This window comes from Canis aureus, chromosome 32 (assembly GCF_053574225.1).
Source record: "Canis aureus isolate CA01 chromosome 32, VMU_Caureus_v.1.0, whole genome shotgun sequence".
NCBI lineage: Eukaryota > Metazoa > Chordata > Mammalia > Carnivora > Canidae > Canis > Canis aureus.
In genome coordinates, this window is record NC_135642.1 from 9,210,420 (window position 1) to 9,236,925 (window position 26,506).

At 37.1% G+C, this 26,506-nt stretch overlaps 1 protein-coding gene across 13 annotated transcripts in view; it reads right to left on the reverse strand.

The window, feature by feature from the left end:
* MEIS2 (Meis homeobox 2) overlaps window positions 1-26,506 on the reverse strand; it is a 205,710-nt gene that overhangs the window by 63,740 nt on the left and 115,464 nt on the right. The gene's annotated exons all lie outside the window — the stretch shown is intronic.

Below are 26,506 nucleotides of genomic sequence, written 5' to 3' on the forward strand. Positions count from 1 at the left end.
TGTGTGTGTGTGTGTGTGTGTGAAAAAGAGGGGCAGAGGCAGACACACACACACACACAGAAGGTTTAGCTGAAATAAAGAATTCAGAAGTTAAGGAAGTCGAAGAGTAGAAAGCTGATGTTAGTGGAGAGCCAATCCCTTCCAGTATGACTATAAATTCTGATAAAATAACACGAATTCTTTCCAGTGTTTTATTAGAAATTTAGTCAAATGACCACAAAATTATATAAACAGTACATTTTATCTTGGGAATCCCTGAGCCGTACTCTCACTATGAGAGCAGTTGCAAATTCCATCCACAATCATTAAAAAAATTGGGACCTTACCAAAATTCACCTTGCACAGATGGCTTTTTTTTTTAATTAATAGGGAAGACCATTATAACTTTAACTTATTTAAATAACGTTCCGTGGTTTCTGAATATTCGTGATTCTATGCCCCTTTTATACACGGAGTGGACTGTTTATCTGAAAGTGTCCTGGCAGTCAGCCACTATATTTCTAAAATTAAAAAAGGGATGGAAAGCAATCAGCTTTCAGAGGAACTGGAACCATGGCAATGTGTTTTGGATTAATTTACAAATATATGTATATATTTAAGGCCTAACTGTAGAACCAGAGAATTTCTACTACATGGTCTATCATATGCATTCTTCTACTTTATTAGAACAGACATCATATTGAAATAATAAACATGGGAAGCCTTCACTTCTTCTTTGATGTATATTACTAAATGTCTGACTGGCTCAAATTTAAAATAAACTTTGGTATGTTTGCACTTGAAAACTGGAAATAGACCACAAGCAATAATTTGTTGTCAGTTTCCATATTCTTGGACTAAAGCTATGGTTTGGTCTGTTCACCGTTGGGGGCCAACCCACTCTGGTCCAGTGGCCCAGAGGTGGCTCAGTACTTTTAAAAACACACACCATAACATAGTAGTGATGATGATGATTCCCTTCATCATGAAAGAACCAGCATAGGTCAAAGTTTTTAATATCCGCAAATAGTTCTAAAGCCACTGTTGAATATAAGTGGGTCACACAGACCCCCTTACTTTGAATATCAACTGCCAACTGTTCAAAAAGTTAATAACACATGTATGGCTCATGACCCAGTGTAGATAGAAAATATTTTTAATTGCCTTTTTTCCCCTAAAAACTCATTTGAAAGTATTATCTTTATTTGAGATACTAACCTTAGTTGGACCTTCTACTCCTCTCTCAAAAGAGGTTAACTTGGTTTATCAAGTACATGGAAATGGATCTATAATATTCTTGGAACACATCAGTGAAACAGGTTTTGGATGAAACCACTTAATAATAATCTTCTTTTGTGATTAATCTCTCTCCAATAATGTCCAAACTAGAAATGATTTATCATGAATTTCATTCTATGTTGAAAGGATTTGCACTGATGTTTAAGAATACTTCAAATGACATTTCTAATCATCTCATGAATTAGAAATACAGGATAAATGAAAAATGTAGTACTTGGAAGGGTGAAAAATTGGAACTAACCTATCAACTGAGTCATAGTTAAATAAATTGTGAGGTTCTCAGTGTGTGTGTCTGTATATATATATATATATATATATACAGACACACACACACATATATATATCTGTCCCTGTAGTACAAGAAAACATCTGGAAAAACACACACTGATAACAGTTCATGTTATTTATGGTACAGAGTAGAGGCTTTTACTTTTTGTATATAGATATACTGTCTCTGTGTGTACTGCTTCAAACAATGTTTTTAAAAACAATATTAATTTTAAATTATAATTAATTTATTGTAATTAATTCATACAATCCATAGTCTTACAGTGCCACAGTAATTTAACATTTTTATAAAGTTAGATCATCTTTTATGGTATGGTAACTGGATAATTTTTAAAAGCAGGACGTCTCTAGGACCAGTCCTGCCTCTTTTTCTTTTTTTAAAGATTTTATTTATTTATTTATTTATTTATTTATTTATTTATTCATTCATTCATTCATGAGAGTCACAGAGAGAAGGGCAGAGACACAGGTGGAGGGAGAAGCAGGCTCCCTGTGGGGAACCCGATACGGGACTTGATCCTGGGACCCAGGGATCATGCCCCTCAGCCAAAGGTGTCCCCCAGTCCTGCTCTACTTGCCTACCCAATGAGTTTGACTCACTTGCTGGCCTATCTATGAAGCTTACTAGATGTGCTCTCTGAAAAACAATGTCCAATTTGTCAAATGACTTCTGTGATGATGTAATGGAACCATTGAGACAAACGCTAGAGTAATTTGTTGAGCAGGGTCTTAGTTTGAGCAAATACTTGGAAACGTCACTGTGGTGACACCAAGACACCATTTGCTCTATAGGGTTCACTGAGGTGACTTAGATTTTGATGATGCCACTCATACATGGGACCCTCTAAGCAATTTTCCTAAGGTGGACAGTAAAATTGCATTGGGTAAAATATCCCTTATTGCTCTAGGACTATGCTTATTGAACTAGGGTAAAAGTAGAGGTGCTGAAAATTTAACCCCTGAAGAAATAAGTGCATTTTTTGGAATGTCAAATTTATTCAGTAGCCATTAATTTAACAGCTTTTTCTTATGTAAACAAAAGTTCCTATGCTAGGACTAGACGGTAGGCAACAAATAAATTCTTTTCACATAAGAAACCAGCTATTTAAACCCCATCACATCCTCACAGTGGAAGGTAATCAATCTCCTTTTCACTAAATTCATATTGCAATTTACTTGGTTATTGATAATCTTAGCCTTTCATTGTCATGTGTTATTTATATATTTTGTTCTCATTAAGCATACTTTTCTGAGGGTAAAGCCCGGGGTTTTGTTTTTTTTAAACTTCCGTAATTCTCCCCAACTCCATCTGAGTATGTGTAAGTATCTGTAGGAAAAATGAAACAAACAAACAAGCAAAGGACCACAGACATAACTTCTCAGTCGAGCTGTTTTGTTACCTTGAAAAGATTGTGTCTGGAATCCAGTCTCCGAGTTAAAATGAAGAGGTTAACAAAATTCTATGTGGGTTGTGAAATGTCTATAGAGATTATACTAAAGTTTGTGATGGTTAGTTGTGAATCTTAATGATTCTCTCTCTGTCTCACACACACACACACATTCACTCACTCAAATTGTCTTGCACTCCTCATCACTACCTCAGGATCCAGTAAAAGCTCTTCACTCTTCCACTGCCAAACCAGCTTCCTGCTTCTACCTGAAGCACCTCTACATGAAACATGATGCATCTCTCACTTTCTGTTGCTATTTGTAAATGTCTCCATTTTCTGGGTGTCCCCTTATTCCTGCCCTGGGTTCTTAAGATCAGAACCACGAAACAGTAGAGGAAAACAAAGGCTTGAGGTATCACTTTGGCCTGGAACCTAACTCCTATGGATGGGAAAACTGAAACTCACAGGCTTTGGTACCACAGAAACAGGCAGTGGTAAGAGACGGAATAGCCACCTGCTTTTGACATGTACTGGAGGTCTTTTCCACTTTAACGTTCCAGATGTTCATTGAAATATCTTTCCCCTTTCTTTTGGTAATAGTGCCAATTTTACTTTAGAAATGTGTTCAGGAGGTGACCAACTGACCGGGCTTGGTCAATAAACATTTTTAATCGTTCTGGCTTATTGAACATGAAACCCAAGTTAGGTTAATGGGAGTCAGTTGGACTGTCAAAGACCTTCTCTTTTCAAGGGGGTTACTCAGTCAGTAGAATATATGGGCCTGGAGTTGCTGATGCCATTGTTGCCACCAAAACGGTAAAGCCTGACAGAGGATGAAGCCCATGAAGACAAATGCAGTGCCAGTAATGAATAGATTCCTGACGTTATTTCTGCACCCAGATACAGCTTTACCTAAAACCAGTTCCTTTTATCTTTCAGTTACTTAAGCCAGTAAATTAGTTCTGACTCATAATATATGGCACAACTTAGATTACCTGGAATCTTCTCAGTTTATTTCTATATCCCTTCCAGCTAAAAATGATTATTTCTTGTTAAAAAAAAAAAAAGAACCGTTTTGCTTTCAATTACACCTGCAGACTCTGATCAAACATGACACAAATCTTGAGGATTAGGATTTTTATTTTATTTAAAAGATTTTATTTATTTATTCATGAGAGACATAGAGACAGAGGCAGAGACATAAGCAGAGGGAGAAGCAGGCTCCCTGCAGGGAGCCCGAGGTGGGATTTGATCCCGGACCCCGGGATCATGACCTGAGCCGAAGGTAGACACTCAACCACTGAGCCACCCAGGTGCCCCAGCGGATTGGGATTTTAAAAAAAATGTTAACAGAGTTGTGTTCTCAATAAATTAAAAAATAACCTAACTCGGAAGACAGAGTCTTAAGCACACAATGTATATAAAACCCCCATTTTTTTTTTGTCTGAATTAGGAAAGCAAAGTATAAAGTAGAATTCTTATGGTGTTTCTTAAAATGACCAGAGAGTAAATCTCAGTATGTTTCCTGTGTCAGGTTGAAGCTCTTAAGAGAAATGATAGAAATTTACTAATCAAAATACCTAACTCAAAAGCCTTATGGAAACTAAAGGCTTTGATTATGCAAAATGATACAACACCTTTTGCAATCATCCAGCTAATTTAGGGTTATTTTATTTCAATAAAATTCCTAGCTGCTGAAGGAGAGTGCATTTTATAACATTCCCTTCCATTTCCATGATTCTGGCATGTCCATCATGGCCAGCCCAAACATGGGATCCAGGAGAAAATCCTCTCCAGCCAGAAGTAATCACTTTCCCGAAAAATTCCACAGTGCTTTTTCTCCTTCTCTCTTGTATATTTAATTGATCCACACTGTTTTTTATGTGTATCTGTGTACTTGTGTTATATCCTTCACTGCACTGCAAATGATCTGAGGACACAGGGCAAGATTAAAAGCACTTAGCACAGTGTATCCCACATAATAGGTGCTACTTCCTTGTTTGTGATGCATTGCTTCTGAAATGTATGTTTCCTACAAAAAAGGACTGATGGTGCTACATTTATGAAGCATAAATACCCAGATAAAAATAGAAAGATTTAGTTATTTAACTGTTTTACTGACAGAGTATTTGGTTATTTGAAAACATCTACTCAATTATTCACTTTTCATCCAGATGTTTGGTATCTTGGAAACCCAGACTTAAGATTTAAATTAGGTGGGTTTTTGTTTTTTCTATGCCACATATATATCTGGGATGAAGAAAATGTGGCTATTTTAGGAGATTCCTTTCCATTTGAGTTCACATGGAAGTAAATAGATTGAATTATAATAATCGCATGTTTTAAAATTCAGAAAAGGTTTGAGAGATTTTTTAATAGCCAGATCCTAAGAGATTAACATGTTTGGTTGATATTTAGAGCCATGGTAGGAAGGCCTCATTAAAAAGAGCAAAAAGAAAAGCACTCTCTCTCCTGTATATAAGCTAAAGGAATACTGAATGAGCCTGATGGGTTATCACACAGAGATTTTAAGAAGTTATTAAATTTATTATTATCAAGATATAGATAAAATTTTAAAAAATGAGGAAGGAATTTCTTATGAAACCAAAGTTAATGACTGAAAGGAAAAAAAGTTAAGTGTCTTGGGACAAAGACATAACACTTTTTACATCTTCAAGAAGAAATGTTACACATACATATTCTAATGGTATAGAGGGAGTTTATATGGGCAGGAGTGATGAAATTAAGTGATGGTTAGATACCACCAACACCCATTCTACTAAGGATTTTTAAGTTATCTCTACACCCAACCTGGGGCTTGAACTTGCAACCCCAAGATCAAGAGTTGCATTGCTCTGCTGACTGAACCAGCTAGGTGCCACCCCGTGCCACTCCCTACCAGTCCCTTCCCCATCTTACTTCTAAACTCCCCCCAAAAGACATTAAAAGTATTAGGAAAACATATTATAAAATATTTGCTGATAGGAGTCAGAATTTTAAGCACAATGGATATAATTATTTTCCTACTGACTGAAACTTTAAAGCTGAGCTCAGTGTTATTTTGAAAATAACAGAAATGTATTCCTAAGGCTAGAGAAAGATAATTTTTATTTAACATTTGTTAAGACGCTCCCATGAGCTGCTTGGCCATGCGTGTTATGCTGCCTACATGGCTAATAGGTAATCTTACCAAATGAGCCAAAGGCCACAAATAAGGCCTTGACTCATTTAACAACCATTTCACATTTCCACACTATGACCAAATTAATATTTTATAGGACTACTCAGTTCTATAGCCAGACCACTTTTCCAAAAAATTGAATTTTGTGCTTATTTATTTTATGGATCATTTGTTGAAACAGATTTCAAAACAGGTTTAGGCTATTTAGATTTTGCAGTGAACTGAAAAAGAAAAACTTACAGACTCAGGGTTTTAGAACCAGAAGGGACATTAGAGTCATCTCAAACTTTCTTATTTCATATCTAACAAAACTGAGGTCAACTGAGGAGAAAGGGACTTGCCTAAACTTTGTTGGCCTGGCCTCTGCCCTTTTTAAAGATGCCCCTGGTTTCCCCAGCAAGAAGAAATCTCATGCTTACATAATCTCAAAGAACATTTCATACTGAACATCTTATTTCCATCTGGGAATTGTGGATACCAATAGCCAAGTTTTATCCTGTTATCCTATACTTAACACCATATTCTACATGTTCTTATGTCACCCTATACTTCCCCTATACTATGCAACACCACTGCATTGCAAATACTTCCTTATTTATCTATCTCTCCTATTAGACTCTATGCCCCCGGCGAGCAGAGACCAGCTATGCACATATGACTTTCAGAATCTAGTTCACTACCCAGCATGCAAGAGGCATCAATAATTGCATGATGAATTAATCAAGTTGAGAATGCAAAGTCTTTGCAGCCTAAAAATACTAATTTGAACTGAGAGAGAATTTGGTGAAGGCAAAAGCTGGATAGCAAATGAGAAAGATTTAAGAAAGGAGATATGCAGAGGCAAATAATACCAACATTTTATGGCAGCACACAGGAAAGAGCGAAAACCAGCTCTTATTTAAAACAAGAGTAAAATTTTTTTATACAGAGAACAGAGTAGAAATTGGCCAGTTCAGCTCTGGGTGACACCAAGAAGCTGTGGAAAAGAACTAAGTGCATGGGACTTTTCATTAACATTTAATATCTCTTCTTGTTAAAAGGCTAAGGGGTTGCTTTAAAACAAGGATCTGAAGTATGTGGTAGAGGGTTATATAATGTCTAGACAACGGAGATACTTGTATCTAATCTTATGACAACAATCCTACTTAACAGGTCCAGACACAGTGCCATCTGAGACTCAGTTAGAAGGAAATGAGGATTAGTGATTAGTCCATTACATTTCTTTAATAACATGAAAAAAGTGTGCATGAAAAGTGGGGTTACCTATTAAAGAATTATTAAGTGAGTTTACAAGCTATGATAAACAATTCTAGTTATGTTTAGTCTCATTTTCTTTGCGTGGACTATGCTATAAATAATTCTGTCGGATTTACCTTAAGAATGTACTGAAAGTCCAATCTGACAAGAGAAAGCTACCATAGATTTAAAGAGGAAGTCGTTGTTTAAAGAAACGGAGAGTTATCTTTTTTTTTTTTTTAAAAAAAAAAGATTATCTCTAGAGTAAGCAATGGAAATGTTGTGGATATTATCGTCTTTGCTCATCTCAGAGTTCAGGGTAAGAGAATGGGGTTAATGATAATTTAAAAAGTCATAAAAATAAAAAAGAAAGAAGCTGCAAAGGAATGACTTCTTATGATGGGCAGTAGTGGTTAAAAAGGAAATCTTAATAGTGAATGACCATTTCTTGCACCAGATTATGGAAAAGGTTTCAATCAGGGTGGCAATGATAAATCAGTACTCCTTAATAAGAGTTCATTCTTTCATTTTACAGTGTATACAAAGAGAAAAACACTAAAGTGTAGAACACTGGCATTAGAAACCTGGTTCAGGGGTTCCAAACTGGCTTCTTTTTCTATTATACAGAACTTCTTTTTGCATATAAATGAGCACTGGATACAACTATATACTTAGATGTATACTCTAAAAAAGGGGGGCAGATGGGTTAAAAAAAATCACCTTTTTTCCTGTTTATGTATAATCCCATGTTCTTAAATGTTTTAAATTTTATATGAGTTTTAAAAACATATCATTATCAGGCCAGAGAATATGAAAAAGTCAAAGATATTATCCAAGTATTTACCTTATTTATCCACTCTACTAGTAAATAAAAGCTACCAACTCATACCATACTAGAAAACTATTAACTGGGCCATCAAAAAAGGTCAGTTAGCAGCATTTATTTAGGAATTCCCCATAGTTCTATCTTATCAATTTGTTTTTCCTTCCCTTTTTTAAAGCAGCCTGTTTAGTGAAAGTTAACTGAATCAAGATGGAGACAGAACAAGGTACTGCCACAATGTTTATCAGCCTTTGTGCATACACTGGCTCATACTCTTTCACCTAAACTTTAAAACACACACATACTTTAAAGTGTTTCTAAGTAGATGAAAACAATCACTTTGTGAGTTTCCAATTTGTGTTTAGAGCAAATCGAGTCATCAGTAACTAGAACACTTTTATTTTTTTAAGATTTTATTTATTTATTTGAGAGAGAGAGAGAGAGAGGGAGCCACAGAGCACAAGCAGGGGTTGGGATAGAGGGAGAAACAGACTCCCCACTGAGCAGGGAGCCTAATGTGGGGCTTCATCCCAGGACCCTGAGATCATAACCTGAGCCAAAGACAGATCCTTAATCAACTGAGCCACCAGGCAACCCTAGAACATGTTTAAAATGTCTTTCAAGGGACGCCTGGGTGGCTTAGTGGTTGAGCGTCTGCCTTCAGCTCAGGGTGTGATCCTGGGGTTCTGGGATCGACTCCCACATCTCTCTGCCTGTGTCTCTGCCTCTCTCTCTCTATGTGTTTTTTATAAATAAAATCTTTAAAAAAATAAAAATAAAAAAAGTCTTTCAACATACTTATGAATATGTTTCTTCTGCTAATTATATAAGATCATCAACTATCTAATCCATGTACATAACCAAACAAAATGAGAAAATATATATGTACATAAAAATACATATCTTCATGACTGGATATTTATTGACTAAACATTTATTCATTAGAGATGAAAGTGATTAAATATTGAAATATCAAATCATTCGGTAGTATTTCACCTTTTACCACCATAATTACATACTATGCTGAGTAAATCCAAATGAATTAAACACTTGTGGAATAGAAGAAAATATAAACACAAAAATAAAAGGTTTCATGACAAAAGAGTAAGATATATGCTAATTTATATGTATAGTTTACTTAAATATTTCTATGTGGCTACTTCCTTCCTAACTTGGACAGCATTGAGAAAAGGTTATTCTTGGCTTGGGTAGCCAAGCTGACGTCAGCAGAAAGTGTTTTTCTAATTATCTCTCCACCATGTTTCATTTGCTTATCAACTTGGATAAAACAAAGAGGAATAATGAGGAACATATTAAAAATATGAATATGTGAAATTCCTGCATTTCTATATATTTTCTAATTTATTAAGTGATAAGATTTTATAAAAAGTGATAGCTACCTCTTATTCCTCCTGATTTGTATATTAGAAATTGGTAACCCATCTTTACATTCTTAGAAACGAATAATTCTATTCTTTGTATGAAAATATTTCTTACAAGGATTTAAGAAGCCCTGAAAATGGTTGTCTCCACAAAAACTGGACTTTAAAAGAATAAACCTTTAATGTGGCTGAATTCAACTAGTATGAACCAGGATGGCCAGCGTCTGTTCTAATTAGTTGAGCATCCTTTCTAATTGTTGACTACTTAATAGTTTAGATATTGCCCCTGACTTCTCTACATGATGGACAGAGCCCTCTAACATTTCTGATACCTGCCCGGTATGTTGCATGTTTGGTATGTGAACTTAAGTTGGACCTTTATTCCACCATACTACATAGAGCAGAACTTATTTTATTTTTTTAAGAGCATATGTATTTTAGCACAAGGTGAGTTGACCATAACTTTTCATTTGAAACAGGGTGGTTTGAGGTAAAGTCTGAAGGTAACTTCACTCCTCGTGTGTTCCAGACTAAGGCATTATTTAAATATTGAAAAAATTTACTCTTATTTGAGTAATTGGAAATATACCTCATAGCAACATAAGCTGAGTGGGTTTAGTTTTTTAAGAAGTTAAAACACTTAAGGATTGCCACATGGCAAGAAATAAGCCACAAATGGCCTTCAGATTCTAACAGAAAATCATTAAGGAAATCCAAGGTTATTATTCTTATGCATATACCATGAAAGTGTTGATTACACTTTATCTAAATAAGAATATTTTCTTAAGAAAAGAGAGAAGACAAGAAGTAAGTAGGAGGAACCAAAAACTACCTCAAAGAGGTCAAAATTATGGATAGAAATCACCATCCAACTCACAACTCTGCTTCCCCATGTTAAGACCATGACTTGGGGGATCCCTGGGTGGCGCAGCGGTTTGGCGCCTGTCTTTGGCCCAGGGCGTGATCCCGGAGACCCGGGATCGAATCCCACGTCGGGCTCCCGGTGCATGGAGCCTGCTTCTCCCTCTGCCTGTGTCTCTGCCTCCCTCTCTCTCTCTCTGTAACTATCATAAATAAATAAAAATTAAAAAAAAAATGTTTAAAAAAAAAAAAAAAAAAAAAGACCATGACTTGGATTTGGCCTGGATATTGGAGAAATCTAGACTAACAAACTCTCCTCCTTTGAACAGTCCCAGCTGACAATTGGTACCCATTTAGCATCAAGTCCCACCTGGTAGAAACTAAAGGAAAGACTTTTCAATTCTGGAATTTGGACATTTAAAATTTTCATACAGTGTATAATACAAGAAAGAAATTCACGGAAAAATGTATAAGCTGGTACTTCATCTTTTTTCTTATCTAACGAGGTAATTTTGAAATGGCCTGATAACACACTGTTATAAAGAATGTATAAACCTATGTGCCCTTTTATCATAGTGATATTTGTACCATTCAATAAACAGTAATGGATATCTAATCCAGAACATGTCAGGATATCTAGAATAATGGAGAAACAGAGACTGAGACTGTTATGTCGACGTTTGACTGGCTATGTTCTCTTTTCTCTTCTTTGAGCTCTTGAATATATTCTCCCTTTTCATTTTAAGTGATTGATGTGTTGATGATGTTACAGAAACTAGAATCACTCTCTGGAGACACTGCTTTTTTTTTTTAACAACTTGGACATTTGGGAATAAAATTTATAGCAAGTATAAATATTGTAAGTTGAATTGCTAAGGGAGTTTGCTCTTCGCTAAAGTAAATCCTTTCATAAGATAAATAATGTTCCTGCAAAGCAATTAATACCACCAGTGGAGTAATGCTTCTCTAACTTTTGATGAACAAATTTAGATGTTTACAAGAAATGCCATAGGAAACGTTCTGAGGGATTTATTAATAAGCATTTGGATTTGCACTTCTGTCTTTTGTTCCCTGCTGTATGCCTAGCTCACAGAAAAGGACTTGGAAGAGCAGTACAAGCTCAATAAATAATTGGTAAATGAATAAATGAACGAATACTTTCAAGGCTTGACCTAAGACTGAAGCGAGGAGTGTCTCATTTCAAGTGTACAAGGGATGCAGGAGAAATATCAGCATTTAGGCTTCTACCTTCTCACATTAGTAGTTAGAACCACTCAGTTGGGAGGAGGCTAATGGCAACGGGATGGGAAGTTTCTGCATGTTACAGATTTAAAAGCATACTCTCTATCAATTTGTTTACACTATTGAAAATCACAATTGTTTTTTTCCTCAAGGAATTATATATTTCTAGGCCCATATGGACTAAGACATAGGGTAGAAAAAACTGGTAGAAAGCCCCACAGAACTTATAACAATAGTCTAGGCAGAAGTACATGACTGTCCTACTAAGGCAGTAACATTTTCCATGATTTAATACCCTAGTGGATAAACATTGAAATTTAAGGTGTAGATACATTTTGGAAACACTCAACTGACTCAGGAAACACATGTGTTTTGATGCCATCAGGTCACACTTCAGGTGGAGCCCTGGGAAATTTTTTGGAAAATACCGGTAGAAATAGGTTGGAAGGGGAGAGATAGTGTGCACATAAATCCATTAGCAAGTGCATTTATAGCTCTTCCCATCTGTCATTTTCAAAGAATTTGTCTAATATTAGCCACTGAAGTTGTAAGTATACATGGCTTACATCCACTGTTTCATCTCACTTGGTAAAGGTAAAGAAGTGAACACAGAAAGCATAAGGTGATTTATCACTTGCTTGTGAAATGCAGAGACTGAAGGCATGAGTTCTCAACTTCCTTCCTTGTGCTGAAAATCTACAAAGTCAACTTTTCCTGGGAATACCTTTTTGCCTTTTAATAGGATCTTCACTCCTATTCTTCACATCAATTATGGAGAAAGCACTGGATATGAAAACATGGTTGGAGTGACCTCTTAAAATCTGTTGCATTGAGGATTTGATAATGCCAACTCAAGGCAAGAAAGGCCAACTTATAGAAGGAAACAATCACATGATGTCAGCAAGACTTGATGAATTATAGGAGGTCTACAGTTGCCATCAAAACCATGGAACACAATGGATTTCTATGGCCTTGGTTTCAGTTTTACCTAAGCAAAGTGATTCTGTAGTTTTAACTAAACTCCCACCTCCCTATCTCTCCAGTGATATTATAGTGCTTGCTCTTGGCTGAGGCAAACAAGTGGCGAATATCATTTAACAAAATCATCTGAAGAAATCAATAGTTGTAATTTTAGGATGAGTGTGACAGTCCTAAACAGTTCCATGAATTATTTTAACTTTATGTTCCAGTGGGAGACGCACACGTATTTTAAGCTCCTTGAGGACAGGGAACTTGAAAAAAACAATTAGAAAACTTTAACTGAATGAATCTTGTCCCTATCCAGGCTATACCTGCACTTGTGTAAGAGAGTTGGGAATCTGGAAGCTTCTAGTGGCTAAAGTCTGCAACATGCTTCTAGAATGACCAAAAGACTAACTAGTCACTCAAATGAGAAAAAGGTTTGGCAAGTCCAAGGGAAAAAGAGCTTAGAATTATTTGCCCACCAAAATTAAAACACAATAAAATAAAGACTTCTACAGAAATTCATGACATATCACACAAGGGGAAGAAGAAACTGAAAAAAAATTTAAGACACAAAGCCAGCCTATACAAATTAGAATAATATATGCACAAATCTCTGGAGAAGCTCTATTATATCACAATTAATGCAGAGACTGCAATCAAGCCAGGCTAATTTCAATAGATTCCAAATTTTGAACAGTTCCTAGACTATCCAAGTGGGAATTTGGCCAGGATGCTGGGGTTAATAATTCATTTTGAGAGAGGCTAATTCTTTGGGAAGCAGCCTACTCTGCGGGAGGAAGCATTTGGCCCATGTGAGCAAATTTGCTCTTCAAGATCACCCTTTATTAGCTCCACAAGACACCTTTTTTTTTTTTTGAGCAGGGGGTGGGGGGTGGGGGCAGGTAGGGGTCAGTTTACTTTCTGATATATATAGAAATATTTACGTTTTCAATAAATACATATTAAAGTCATAGAAGTTGTTCAAGCATATACATTGAATGTTTGGGTTTTTATTTTTTTTATTTTAAAAATTTTTTTTATTTATTTATGATAGTCACACACACAGAGAGAGAGAGAGAGAGAGGCAGAGACACAGGCAGAGGGAGAAGCAGGCTCCATGCACTGGGAGCCCGACGTGGGATTCGATCCCGGGTCTCCAGGATCGCGCCCTGGGCCAAAGGCAGGCGCCAAACCGCTGCGCCACCCAGGGATCCCAAATGTTTGGGTTTTTAAAGATCAGTTTTTACACCAACTTTCAATTACTATGATCTGAGTATAGGGTTGTCAGAAGAGTATTGTGGCAAAATGTACACACTCTGGAATCACACAGTCCTGGCTTTTAATCTTGGCTCCAAACTGTGAAACTTTGAAGAGGCTACTGAATCACTCTAGGATTCAGGTTCTTCACTTATAAAATAGGAAAATTAATGGTGCCTACCTCATAGGGATCTTATGAGGTTCAAATAAGTCATTTGTTAATTGAGCAAACAATTATAGAGTGCCAGAAACTGTTACAAGCACTGAGAATACAGTAGTAAACAGATGAGACAAATCTCTGATCTCATGGAATTTATATTCTGATTAAGAGATATAGGCAACAAACAAATCACACACACACACACACACACACACACACACACAATCTGCCTGGAGCTAAGTTGTATAAAGAGAAACTTCATTAAGTTCATTTCTGAACTAAGATAGAAAGTGACCAGGGATGTGGATCTTTTTTTTTTTTTTTTTTTTTTTTTTTTTTTTAGGTATGTGATCTTTTATGTAGGGTAGCCAGGGAGAGCATTTTGAGAAGGTAAAACTTGAGCAGAGACTTGAGTGAAGTCAGAGCTAGCCAGGAGGCCAGAAAGCAAGGAGATCAGAGTCCTAAAGCAGGTGTGTGTGTGGCTACGTGGAAGGATGGGGCCAGAGAACCAGCTAGTGCCAGACCATCTCTGGTCTTACAGGGGTCATTTTTAAGGACTGATGTACAAACATAGCTTCTGGCCCATAACTAAGCACATGACATGGTAGCTATTTATCATATTGCGAAAACAGTCACAAGTCAGAATCTTTTGTTTCCATCACTCTGCTATATCGTTAAGAGTTTCCTACGTTAATCCCCTCATCCTACATAGCTGATACCAGATACCTTAATACATTCTAAATGTTCGTATCACCAGTGTTCCTAAATACAAATGTTTTCTGTTATGTGTGATCATTCAGCATCTGCTGAATGGGTGTTAAAAGTGATGAGTTCTTTAAAGGCATTTTGGTTAAGGTGAGCACAGGTACACAAAAAATAACAGGACATATTAAGTAGGCAGATGAAGCAAGACCTGTATCTCTTTTGTTTTCCCCAGGAACACCAGAATTTGGGTGTTACTTCCTTCTTAGCTGTTTTGGAAGGAAATCTTTCACTGGTCTTTTGTGTCTCTAAATCTGACTACAATCAGGCCCCAGCAATCACCACCACCACCCACACGAGACACTGCATGAATCATTCCTACCTCTCCCAAAACTTGCATGGCTCCTTGTCATCACAAACCAGATTCTTGGGGCACCTGGTGGCTCAGTCAGTTAAGTGTCTGACTCTTGATTTCGGCTCAGGTCCTGGTCTCAGTGTTGTGAGATGGAGTCCTGTGTTGGTTCCATGCTGGGAGTGGAGCTTGCTTAAGAATCTTCTTCCCTCCTCCCTCTGAGCCCCCTCCCTCCCTCATTAAAAAGCAAAACAAGAGCCAACCAACACACACACACACACACACACACACACACACACAGGCACCAGATTCTTGGCCTGCATTTGGAGGTCTTTACATTCTGGCTCCAACCTATCTTCTCAAACTTACATTCCACTATTTTAGAACACATATGTAAAATCCTAACTGAACCATAGTGGCTTCCCTGTCCATTTTATTCCTGTATCATTGCCATCAAAATATTTGCCATCTTGTAGATATTTCAAATGTTCTCCCTTATGTCAGGCTCTCTTCTGATTTTTATATATATGGAAGCCTATGTTTCTCAGCCCTTCTGAACTTTTCTTCCCTATGAACTGGGCAGGACCAAGCTACTAGTTCTAGACAAATGACTGATTGAGGGGACCTGTGCTCTTTTGGGGCTCAAGAACTCACTTGCTGATGTAAATCCCCTGGGGTCCTTTCTCTTGCTGCAGCAATGAGGGTACTTGCTGAAATGAGGAGCCGCAAAAATGGAAGGACCTTTACGTACTGAGCTTGCATATGGAGGACAGCTGCCTCAGAGAGTAGCGTGAACTCATCACGGACTTTGCCCAAGAAACAAATTCTCGTGATAAGCCCCTGAGATTCTGGTGCTATTTGCTAAGGTAGGATAACATAGCCTAGTCTGAATGATATACCATGATCCAAGATCTTCTTTGATCACTCCTTTGAAGTAATTCTTAAAAAATATTTCTTAAAAAATATATTTTTTAAGATGCTAGTAAATAATTGCTTTGCAGGAAAAATCAACTCTATTGAAAGGATCTTTGATAAACTTGGGAGTCAGGAGATGGAGGATGAAATGAATCCTGCAGGCCAGAGTTCTCATGGCCAGGAACTGCTCAGCCTTGTAAAGGGCTGAAGAGCTATGTTGAGAGCTGTCTGGGAGAAGAGATGGAGACATAAGGAAGGTTAAGAGGGGATCCTTGGAGGGGAGATGAGAATAAAGGGAATATTCCAAGTGACATGTGTGATGCAATACTTCCCCATGTCACTGCAAATCTTTGGTAAAACTAGAAAATTCAAAAATTCCTCACATGGTTCAATTTCTTCAAGAAGCTGATAAAGCGACTGAATTTTGCTCAATATAGTATAGGGTTAAAACAGTCACTTGAATGGTCAAAGGAGGCAGCAGATATCTGAGTCACACTTCACTTATTAACGAAGCAAGTAGGAGAGTTCATATACCACCTTGGATTATAGATATCCAGGGCCTTGAGAAAGATTTTCAACAAAGGAACTATATTTCACATATCTCTATTCTGCATGTGCTTAGCCCAGAACTTTATAGTGGAGGACCCCAGTAAAGGTGGACCAATTAAAGAGATGACTGCTACAGATCAAAACCAGTCCCCGTCATTTTGTTTTCTCATATCAGAGTGTGTGACTTACTCTTTGATTTTACTTTTCTGCTAGAGACATTTTCAGGATATTCTGATATTTCAGTCATTTTAATATGTAAGTGTAGCAAATATTTTAAGTCCTTACCAGCACCACCTTGCTAATTAGACACTGTTACATTTATTCTCTTAATCTCCACTCTCAGCTGCATTTAATGATCTGAATTTTGTCAGCATGAAGAGAAAGAGCTTCCACAAAGGGTGAGAATTGGGAGGAAATGTAGATAAAAATGAATTTCACTATCTCACTTCCAGTTTATCTTCTCTGTCATCAACATGAAAGTCCTGTTTTTGTCTCTTCAGAAAACCACATGACATTTGAGAATCTTCTCCTCTACTGCACAAATTTCAGAACCATCTGGAATACCTTCCTCCCTTCCTTTTCTCCACCTCCCTGATCGTCCATCCTTTTCTTCCAATATGAAAGTGTTTTTTTTCCTTATTTGGCTTGCTCTTCTCATGCTTCTGAGCTCTTTAATTTTATCTTAATTCTTTGGCTACTCTGGTATCATTTATGTGAAGACAAACTTACACATACACAAGAGAGTTGGAAATAAACAATATGTGGAGGTAAATCCTCTGTAGTATACATCAAAATCAACTTTTCTGACTTTTATTTCCAAATATTAATAAGAAGTGAAAAGGGCAAAGATAGTCAAGCTGGTATAATCCCAGTACATGAGGAAGAGCTAACATAACACATATGTGACTATTTTTAAGTATGTTTAGGTTCTCCATCAGGAAGACTTAGTTCTGCATAAAAATTAGTAAACTCACACCTATAATCTTTGAATCTTCTCATAATGAAGCCAGCTTCTTACGACATAATACTTGAGGAGAACATCTTATTTTGGCCCATTTTTGCAAAAAGAAAAAAAAAGTATAGATGAAAAAAAACGATACAAGACCCTCTTCAAGTATTTCTTCTTTTACTTGTCAGAGCTGATGAATTTAAGATTATTGACATAGACTGTAATAATAATCTACACACATACCCAGTCAAATTCACAAAGAATGAGCTCTGTGTTAAAATCCTTAAATATAATAATAGCTTCGTTTCAAAGAGCAAGCATGTAAGTGTGTGTATGTCTGTCACACACACGCATGCACACATATGCGTATGCACACATTCTCACTGTTGTAAATTAGAGATGCTCGCAATTTAACAAATATGGATTTCAATACGCCCTTTGCTACTCGAATTAGTAGAAGCATTGCATGACTGTCCCAACATAGTGCAAGGAAAGTGATTCCTTGCCCAGACAAGGGGCTTCTGACACTTGTCTTTATTGCCCTGTCATAAATTCATAAAGCAATGTCTGCTGTAACCAGTTGGCAAGTTCACTGCCTAAACATCAACACCAATTTAATGACTTGTGTACATATCGTAAACTAGAGAATCTTTATACAAAGAAATCAGATAAATCAAACATGAGCTGAGGCTTGGGGAATGCAATTAAAGCTTTAAGTTAACGTGGCTGTAAGGAGGGCACTGCATCACATCAGAGCAGATAACAGAAAATGTGTTAATGCCACTGCCACTACAGTATGTGTAATTAAATTAATTAGTAATATTACAAGTATTTAAAGCAACATCTCATCAACCGATAAGATAAATAGATAAGAGCAGATACATAAGAAACATTTAAAAATTTAATTTTCCCATTTTGTGTGTTCAAAGATAAGGTAAAAAAAAAAAAACAAAAAAAAAAAAAAAACAAAAAAACAAAAAAACAACCAACCAAACAAACAAACCCTCAAACTTCCTAAGAAGTTGATAGAATAAAACAGGGAGGGGATGTAAAGTTGATTTACTTGCCTCTGGCTAGTAATGGAAAAAAGGAATAGTCAGAAGATAAAAACCTCTTTGGCCATATTTCATTTCCTATAGCATATTGAAATGTTTTGGTGCCAACCCATTTCATTCGAATACCTCAAAGGCTGGTATAAATTATCTTTCAGATACATTGTTTTCTGAGCAAGTATTTGCAGTCAATCCCAAAGAAATGCTTAAGCATCACCTGGTAATACAAAATTTAAAATTATTTTTAAAACATCCAAGGGGATTTTTGCCGAACAAAAATTAGATTGCTTATATGCCAAAGCTCCTCATCAGCTGAAAGCTGGAAGCTAAATTTGGCCATAAAAAACTGGCTTGGAACTTTAGAAGTTCTGGGGCCAGATTCAGCCCTGTATTACTTGTATGGTTTGTTCCATAGAAAAAAAAATAGGTCTATTCCAGTGATAGCAAGACTTCCATTTATTCATCTCAAAAGCAATAAGATCCTAGAATGGAGCCTCCATAACACAAAATGCTTTTAAGTTCTCCCTGAGGGGAAGACAATATACACAATTTATGTAAAAAGAAGAAAAATGAAAGCTAAGTATTCCAGTTAAGGGTCAGAAATCAATATTTCTTTAACAGCCTAAGCAACATGCATTACTCTTAATACAAATACTTAGGAGACTTTACATTCTCCATAAAGGGGGATTTCCACATAATTGGGGTTGCAAGTGGCAAAATATGCTCTCCCAACTAAGTTTCTATTGCTGAAAAATGAAAAAGAATATATTTGGACAGCATTTCACTGATCCTGTCATCCTCGGTTAAAATTCTTGCCTAAATGTCCTAAGTGTGGAGCAACAGGTCACTATATTTTAATCCATCTTATTGGAATATGACAAAGACATTGCAATATCAATATGAAGACCATATAGAAACAGGAAAAAAATCTGAACATAAAACTAATTGTACTGGGATAATAAGAATATGGCTTTTTTGGGGGGTGCCAAATTTTTTTTCATGGCACTGATTATGTTGTCAATAAAAAGTTTTTAAAAAGAAAACCATGGGATGCCTGGGTGGCTCAGAGGTTGAGCATCTGTCTTCAGCTCAAGTCATGATCCCAGAGTCCCGGGATCAAGTTCCACATCGGGCTGCCTGCAGGGCCCCTGCTTCTCCCTCTGCCTGTGTCTCTGCCTCTCTTTCTCTGTGTGTCTCATGAATAAATAGAATCTTTAAAAAAGAAAAGAAAAGAAAACCTTCTATTCATTTCAACAGCACAGAAAAGTTATAAGATACATAAGTAGAGAATGGACCTTAAGAAATAAAGTATAAGGACTGAATTTTTAAAAGTATATGTACCCCCAATTAGTTTCTGAGCATTCACCTTGGCCCTCTGCCAATCTACTGTCCATACTGGAGTCAGAATCATCACTGCAAAGGACTGATTTGATCCTGTTACTCTGCAGCTTGACATACTTCAATGGCTTTCCATTGCTTTCAGGCTGAAGATCAAAATGCTTATCTGATGCCTCTCAGGTACCAGATCAGCTGGGCAGGAACCTCTAGAGTCCTGTTGCTCTACTGCCCAACTGATGTCTCACCTCCATCCATACTGCCTTTCCATTTCTACAACTCTACATGCTTTCTCCTACCACAGGACCTTTGCATACAGTGTCTCTAACTTCTTCCCTTGTGTACTATCCTTCACACCTCTTCCTGCTTCAGATCTAATGTTAATTGATACTGACCTTTTTGATCACGTCGATTCCCTCTTAACATATTCTCTCAAAGCCCCCAGTTTCTCCTTACCCCAACTGCAGACTATAAGCACCACAAGGAGAGTACTTGCATCTCTTCTATATATCCACCATTATATCTTCAGTGCCTGTCACAGAGGGTGGCTCATAAAGGACGGACTTAACACATATTGGTGGGATGAATGAGTGAGTGAGCGAATGTCAAGGTATAATTAAGCTTATTTTAAAAAAGCCCACAGAAGCAACCTCAAAGCCTTTCCAAGCAGGTAATAATTCAATGCTGGCATTGCTCAATGGATAGGATCGAATGATTCAATTGTGGTGGGTGAGGCCCAGCTGAAGGATTGAAGAAGGATCATCAAATAGCCCTTCTGCTCCTCACCAGATCCTTAAGAAGTGGCACCAGAGCACATCTGCTAGATCTTTTGCTTATACACGGCTATCTTCCTTACCTAGCCAAGCTGACTCAGAAGCTAAACCTCTTAGAAGGATGAGTTATCCACTTAATGGGTTTTTAAATAAAGAAGCCTATTAATTTTTTTCTTCACATTTGGACTAAGTAACCAAAGAGTGGTCATCTGCAAAGAACTTCTAATTTCTCCTTCCATCTGTATATGCTTTCATGATGACTTTTTTTAAAAATTCATTTATTAGGCCTGTGCCTTTTAAAAGTTTTTTTATTTTTCCTGTTCTTTCCTTCTTTCAAGGATGTGTTGCCATATGGCCTAAGGAGCCCCAGGGACATTACTCACCATCACCATTTCTCCTGGTTTCCAAAGGGCCTTAATTTTACTAGGGTTTAAGATTCAAGTGTATAACAACCTCTTTTTCTTTCCAAAGCAGAATTTAGAGGACTCAGTTGTAAATGATTCATAGAGCTACTTATTTTTCTGTGTCTCAAAAGCGATGAAGAATTCACTGACTCCTGATTTTAAGACCAATATCTGTTTTCCACCACTCTGTTGAAACTGCCTTTATTTGCTTAACCCCAAGAACAGGTTTCTTCGCATGGTTAAGAACTTTCTTTTAGCTCTGTTAAGTATCTGTTAGGTACTTAGATATCTATATTTGCATACCTGCCTTGTACTTGTCAATGAACACCAATAAAACTCTAGAAGATGCCTTTTGTTTCCACTGAACCTCAGTCTGCTCATCTATAAAATAGGATAATAATACTTCACAGGTCTTTGGGAGGATTGGGAGGATGACTGGAGTGATGATGATTATATAAGAAGTCAAGGGGCGCCTGGGTGACTCAGTCAGCTAAGCATCCTACTCTTGATTTCAGCTCAGCTCATGATCTCAGCGCTGTGATCTCAGGGTTGTGAGATCAAGCCTCATGCTGGGCTCCAGCCTGGGTGTGGAACTTGCTTAAGATTCTCTCCCTCCCTTTCCCTCTGACCCTCCCACTCTTAAAGAAAGTTAAAATAAAAGTTAAATATGGTAATCATACTTTGAGTTAAAAAAACACCCTAAACACTAATAATAATTGTTTTCCTATTATTTTAAAAACATTAATATTCTAATTGAAATCTTTGTGAGATAGATAAATCCACTACTTTCTAAAACTGACCTTTTGCAGCTTATATATGATATGCCTCGTTATCCATGGATTCCCCACTAGAATTTATAATGACATATTTCTAAACATGTGATTTCACAATATTTTTACATCAGTTCTCCTCTTCATTGTTGTCCAAATGAGAGCATTTTCTATCTTTGCCTTGAAATCATCTTAATATAATCAGTCACATTTCCATTTCCTAGAAAGTTGGGAGAGTGTCATCCAAACTTCTGATAAAGATGAACTCTTGTCTTATTTTGCATCATGAAGTGCATGTTCTTCATGATTTTATTTACTTATTTACTAAAGATTTTATTTATTTATTCATGATAGACACAGAGAGAGGCAGAGACACAGGCAGAGGGAGAAGCAGGCTCCATGCAGGGAGCCCAACGTGGGACTTGATCCCAGGACCCAAGGATTACACCGTGAGCCAAAGGCAGACTCTCAACCACTGAGCATATACATTTTACGTATACCACTAGCTCAATGATTCCCTCTATTCTCCCTAAGTCTTCAAGCATTTCAGAGCTGTGACATGCCATATTAATGTCTAAAAATATGAAAAATAGAAACAAAAAAGGAAATTTCCCAAATAGAAGGCATTTAATCGTATTGAAATAAGATCTTCCCCTCTAGGGCTGACCCTCCCCTCCCCTCCAGACTTCTGGATTCTTAAGTTTGGGGCCTTGGCACACAAGGGTTAACATAGCCCATAAGCTAAACCCAGGATCAAATGGACAGGGCATGAGGAACCAGGACATCCTGTTAAATCTCCATGCCACAACTGGTCAAGAACAAATGGAACAGTCTTTCCCTTCCTTGCCTCTGGCCTTTCTTGCTTTTGGGGGTGAGAAAGTAATTGAGTGAAGGTTAGTCACACCCACCAGAATTTCTCTTGGCACCTTGTGTATGCCAATCACGGCACAATCCTTTTTTATATTCCTGATAAAATGTGCCTGTAAGAGAAGAGTCAGGCTCTTATTTTCCCCAAAGATAAAAATATCAAGAGATGGGAAATCCCCCCCCCCCCCCGCCATAGAACGATCTTATTATCGAGACTAAGGCAAGCACCTAGGGAATTAATAGCTGACATACCTCATTTTAAACATCTACCATATGTTCATGGAAAATACAGCCACGTTACTTATCACTTTGTTTTTCTTCCATTGGTTTATGTTTTGCCTTGAATAAAAACTGCATGAAAACACAGTCTTACGTGACTAGGTATGCTGCTCCTCCATGGAATAGCTCAATAACATTTTTAGTGTTTTATTTATGCAAACAAAAGAGCTCCTCAAATCAGCACAGGGTTGGACTGCTCGGAGTGTTGTCTGAATTTCAGTAAACTGAAGCTTTTTACTAACACCGTTCAGGTGCAGGCACTCCCCCAAAAGGCCTGGGATTGCTTTTATTCCCTTCTTGTTTTTTAAATCACATATCTGTGTTTCAGCATTCCTTAAATTTATTCAAAGTAGAATCATGAAATTTTGTAAGGCAAGTCAGTGGGTTCACAAAAAATGAGGTTTTTTTTTTTTTTTTCAGTGTTCCATGCTTTTCATGAATGCCTACCATGTGCGACAGGCCCTGTACACACGCACATTCATTTTCCTCCTCTTGACAACGCCCTGAGATAAACATGACCAGCTCCATCTTAGAGAAGCCGAGCTTCTGAGAGGGTGAGGTATCCACTTAAGGACACACAGCTAGTGAGGTGCAGAGCTGGGAATCCAAGTGGGATTGTTTTTACCTCCAACTGTTTATTGTTTTGGCTGGCACACAATAGAGATGATACTCACAAGCACTGCCACTCTCGCGGTGAATCCAAGGTGATAGGACATTAAGAAAACAAATGTGAGGGGCACCTGGGTGGCTCAGTGGTTGAGCATCTGCCTTTGGCTCAAGTCCTAATCCCAGGGTCCTGGGATTGAGTTCTGCATCCGGCAGGTCCCCACAGGGAGACTGCTTCTCCCTCTGCCTGTGTCTCTGCCTCTCTCTGTGTGTCTCTCATGAATAAATAAATAAAATTAAAAAAAAATGTGAATGCAAGTGGGTGAGAGTAGCTTCTTCTGGACACAACCATATCCATGTGTGTGTATTAATACATACATTTCATCTGCAAACACTGGCTCTTACATCCTATGATGCAGCCCAGCTGACAGAGAATAAGGGTACTACACCTCTATGTAGAGAAACTTGTCAGAAGTCAGCAGATCAGAGGACTGAGACTCAACTGCTCCTAAGTTTGCTGTGAGGAATTAATTTTTCTTTCTTTGTCTTTTAGTATGATTAATGGGGATATGCAATTTAATTCAGTTTACTAGCCACCTATTATGGGCAAGCATGATGTTTGTGTGGGATGCAAAGAGGAGTAAAACCACAAACCCTGCCCTCAAAAACTTAAAAACACAAATAGGGGAGGTATGGCAAGTACACAAATGACAATTCAATAACAGAATCTTAGAACCAAAATCCAGTCTGGGGAAAAAGATTTTTCAAGAATGTTTCATATAGTTATTTAAAACCAGGTGTCTTGTGGCATCAATATTAAAGAAAAGGGTTTATTTACTTATTTTTTTGGAGGAGGTAGCATTTTATTCTTTTTTTTTTCAAAATTCATTCATTTACTCATTCATAAAAATGTTGTGTAACGTCTACGTGGCAAGAATTTAAAATCAAATACATGAAAATAGCAACAAAGGAGATATCCTGAAACATAACTTAAAAAGAAAATCCTGTTGATTGGAAGGAATAGGGAAGTAGGGTAGCAAAATGTTTGAAAGCATAGATTTTTGAATCAGATAGAATCAAATTCAAGTTCGTAGTCATATTGACTACACATATTACTTTGCCTTGTCTTAGGTTTCTCATCTATTAGAAGGAATACTAAGCAATACCTTCCATCATTGAGTTGTCCTATTAAGGTAATCACTGCAATGAATGACCTAGTAGCACAGTCAACTCATAATAGTAATAAATATCAACTCATCATATTAAATATCCACAAAAGCAGGCTCTTCTACTTGTGGAACTCCCTGTCACTAATTCCTTAAGATAACATCTAGGAGAGCCTGGTTGATCTTTATCTTTTTGAGTGATTTCCGGTTATCAGGACTTGTGTGAATGCAGGCGCACCACGGAATGCTCTCAGAATCAAGTCCAACCAGCGGGGAGCAAGCAACCCTAATCCAGCTCTACTTACCACTTGCTGAGCAACTATCAATGCACAGAATTCCTTGCTTAGAGACGAAGAAGACCCAAACTGAAAATGTTACCTCCTTAGCACTCTAGAAAGACACATACTCTACAAGCACAGATTGCAACAGGGGACAAATTTTGATAAGCCATTCTCTTTTGGTAAAACCATGTACATCTATATTTCATGAGATGATAGCATTACACACAAAAACTTCCTAAAAATTAATCCAAATTTCTTCTCAGCAATACAAATAAATCTGTTTCTAGTCTCCAGGCCAATTTCCTTGGCATTTACAGCAACAACAACAACAACAACAAAAAACGGCAATAGGGATTAACCTTTGGGTAAATGCATAATATGTGCCAGAGACTGTGCTGGGTGATTTACATACATTTTTGCTAATCCTCAGAGCACCTCTGCATTTTACGGATGCAGCATCTGAGATGTTAAATGACCTGCCTGAAGTAACAATGTCAGTAAGGAGCAGAATCTAGATTAGATGAATCCAGGCCAGTCTGGCTCCAGGATCTGTGCTCTTATCACTGTACCACACTAGCATTCCTGTTTCATGCACTAAAGAGCTTTTTTGTTTGTTTGTTTGTTTGTTTGTTTTAAAATTACATTCTTACTTAAGACATGGATCATTTTATTTTGAAAGGTTAATAAAAAGTACGAATTATTACCCAAGTAGGGCATGCTCATTGTAGAAAACTCAGGAAAGACAAAAAGAAACATAGGAAAACAAGTCCCCAAAAATTCCCTACCCAGAAAAGACACAGCTAATATTTTATGCCCTAACCTCCCAAAACATTTTCCATAGATATGTATTTACATTTATATTGTTTTTAAAAGAATGGTTTTTACTGCATGTACTACATTCTACCTGCTTTGTAAAAAAAATAGTATGAACATTTTCTCATATCAATAAATATACATCACCATGATCTTTTTTTTTAATTTTAGGTAATTTAATTGTCTTCTCCATCACAACTAACATTATGTGAGCTGAAGTCCAGGTCTGAGCACCAGATCTTAACAAATGTTCATGTAAATAAAACCCTTTGGGCCACCTGTTATTATTTTTGATGACTGCATACTATTCCACAATGAAGCTGTATCACAATCTGTCTCATTTGTTCTCAATTACTAGATTGCTTCCAATATTATAACTAAAATAAACAACAGCTGTAACCAATATCTACGTACATCTTTGCTCATTAAATCATTAACTTTTTAGAAAAATTGCTACAGGCAGAAATCTAGGGTCAAAAGCATGCTTTTTTTTTAAGGTATGCTCCTCAAGAAAGGTTATATCAATCACTGAATCCCCAACATAATGCGGAAGTGGCCCTCTCTCACATCCTTGCCAAAAGTGTTGCTATCAGTCTCTTTGATGTATGCTGATCTGATGGATGAAAAT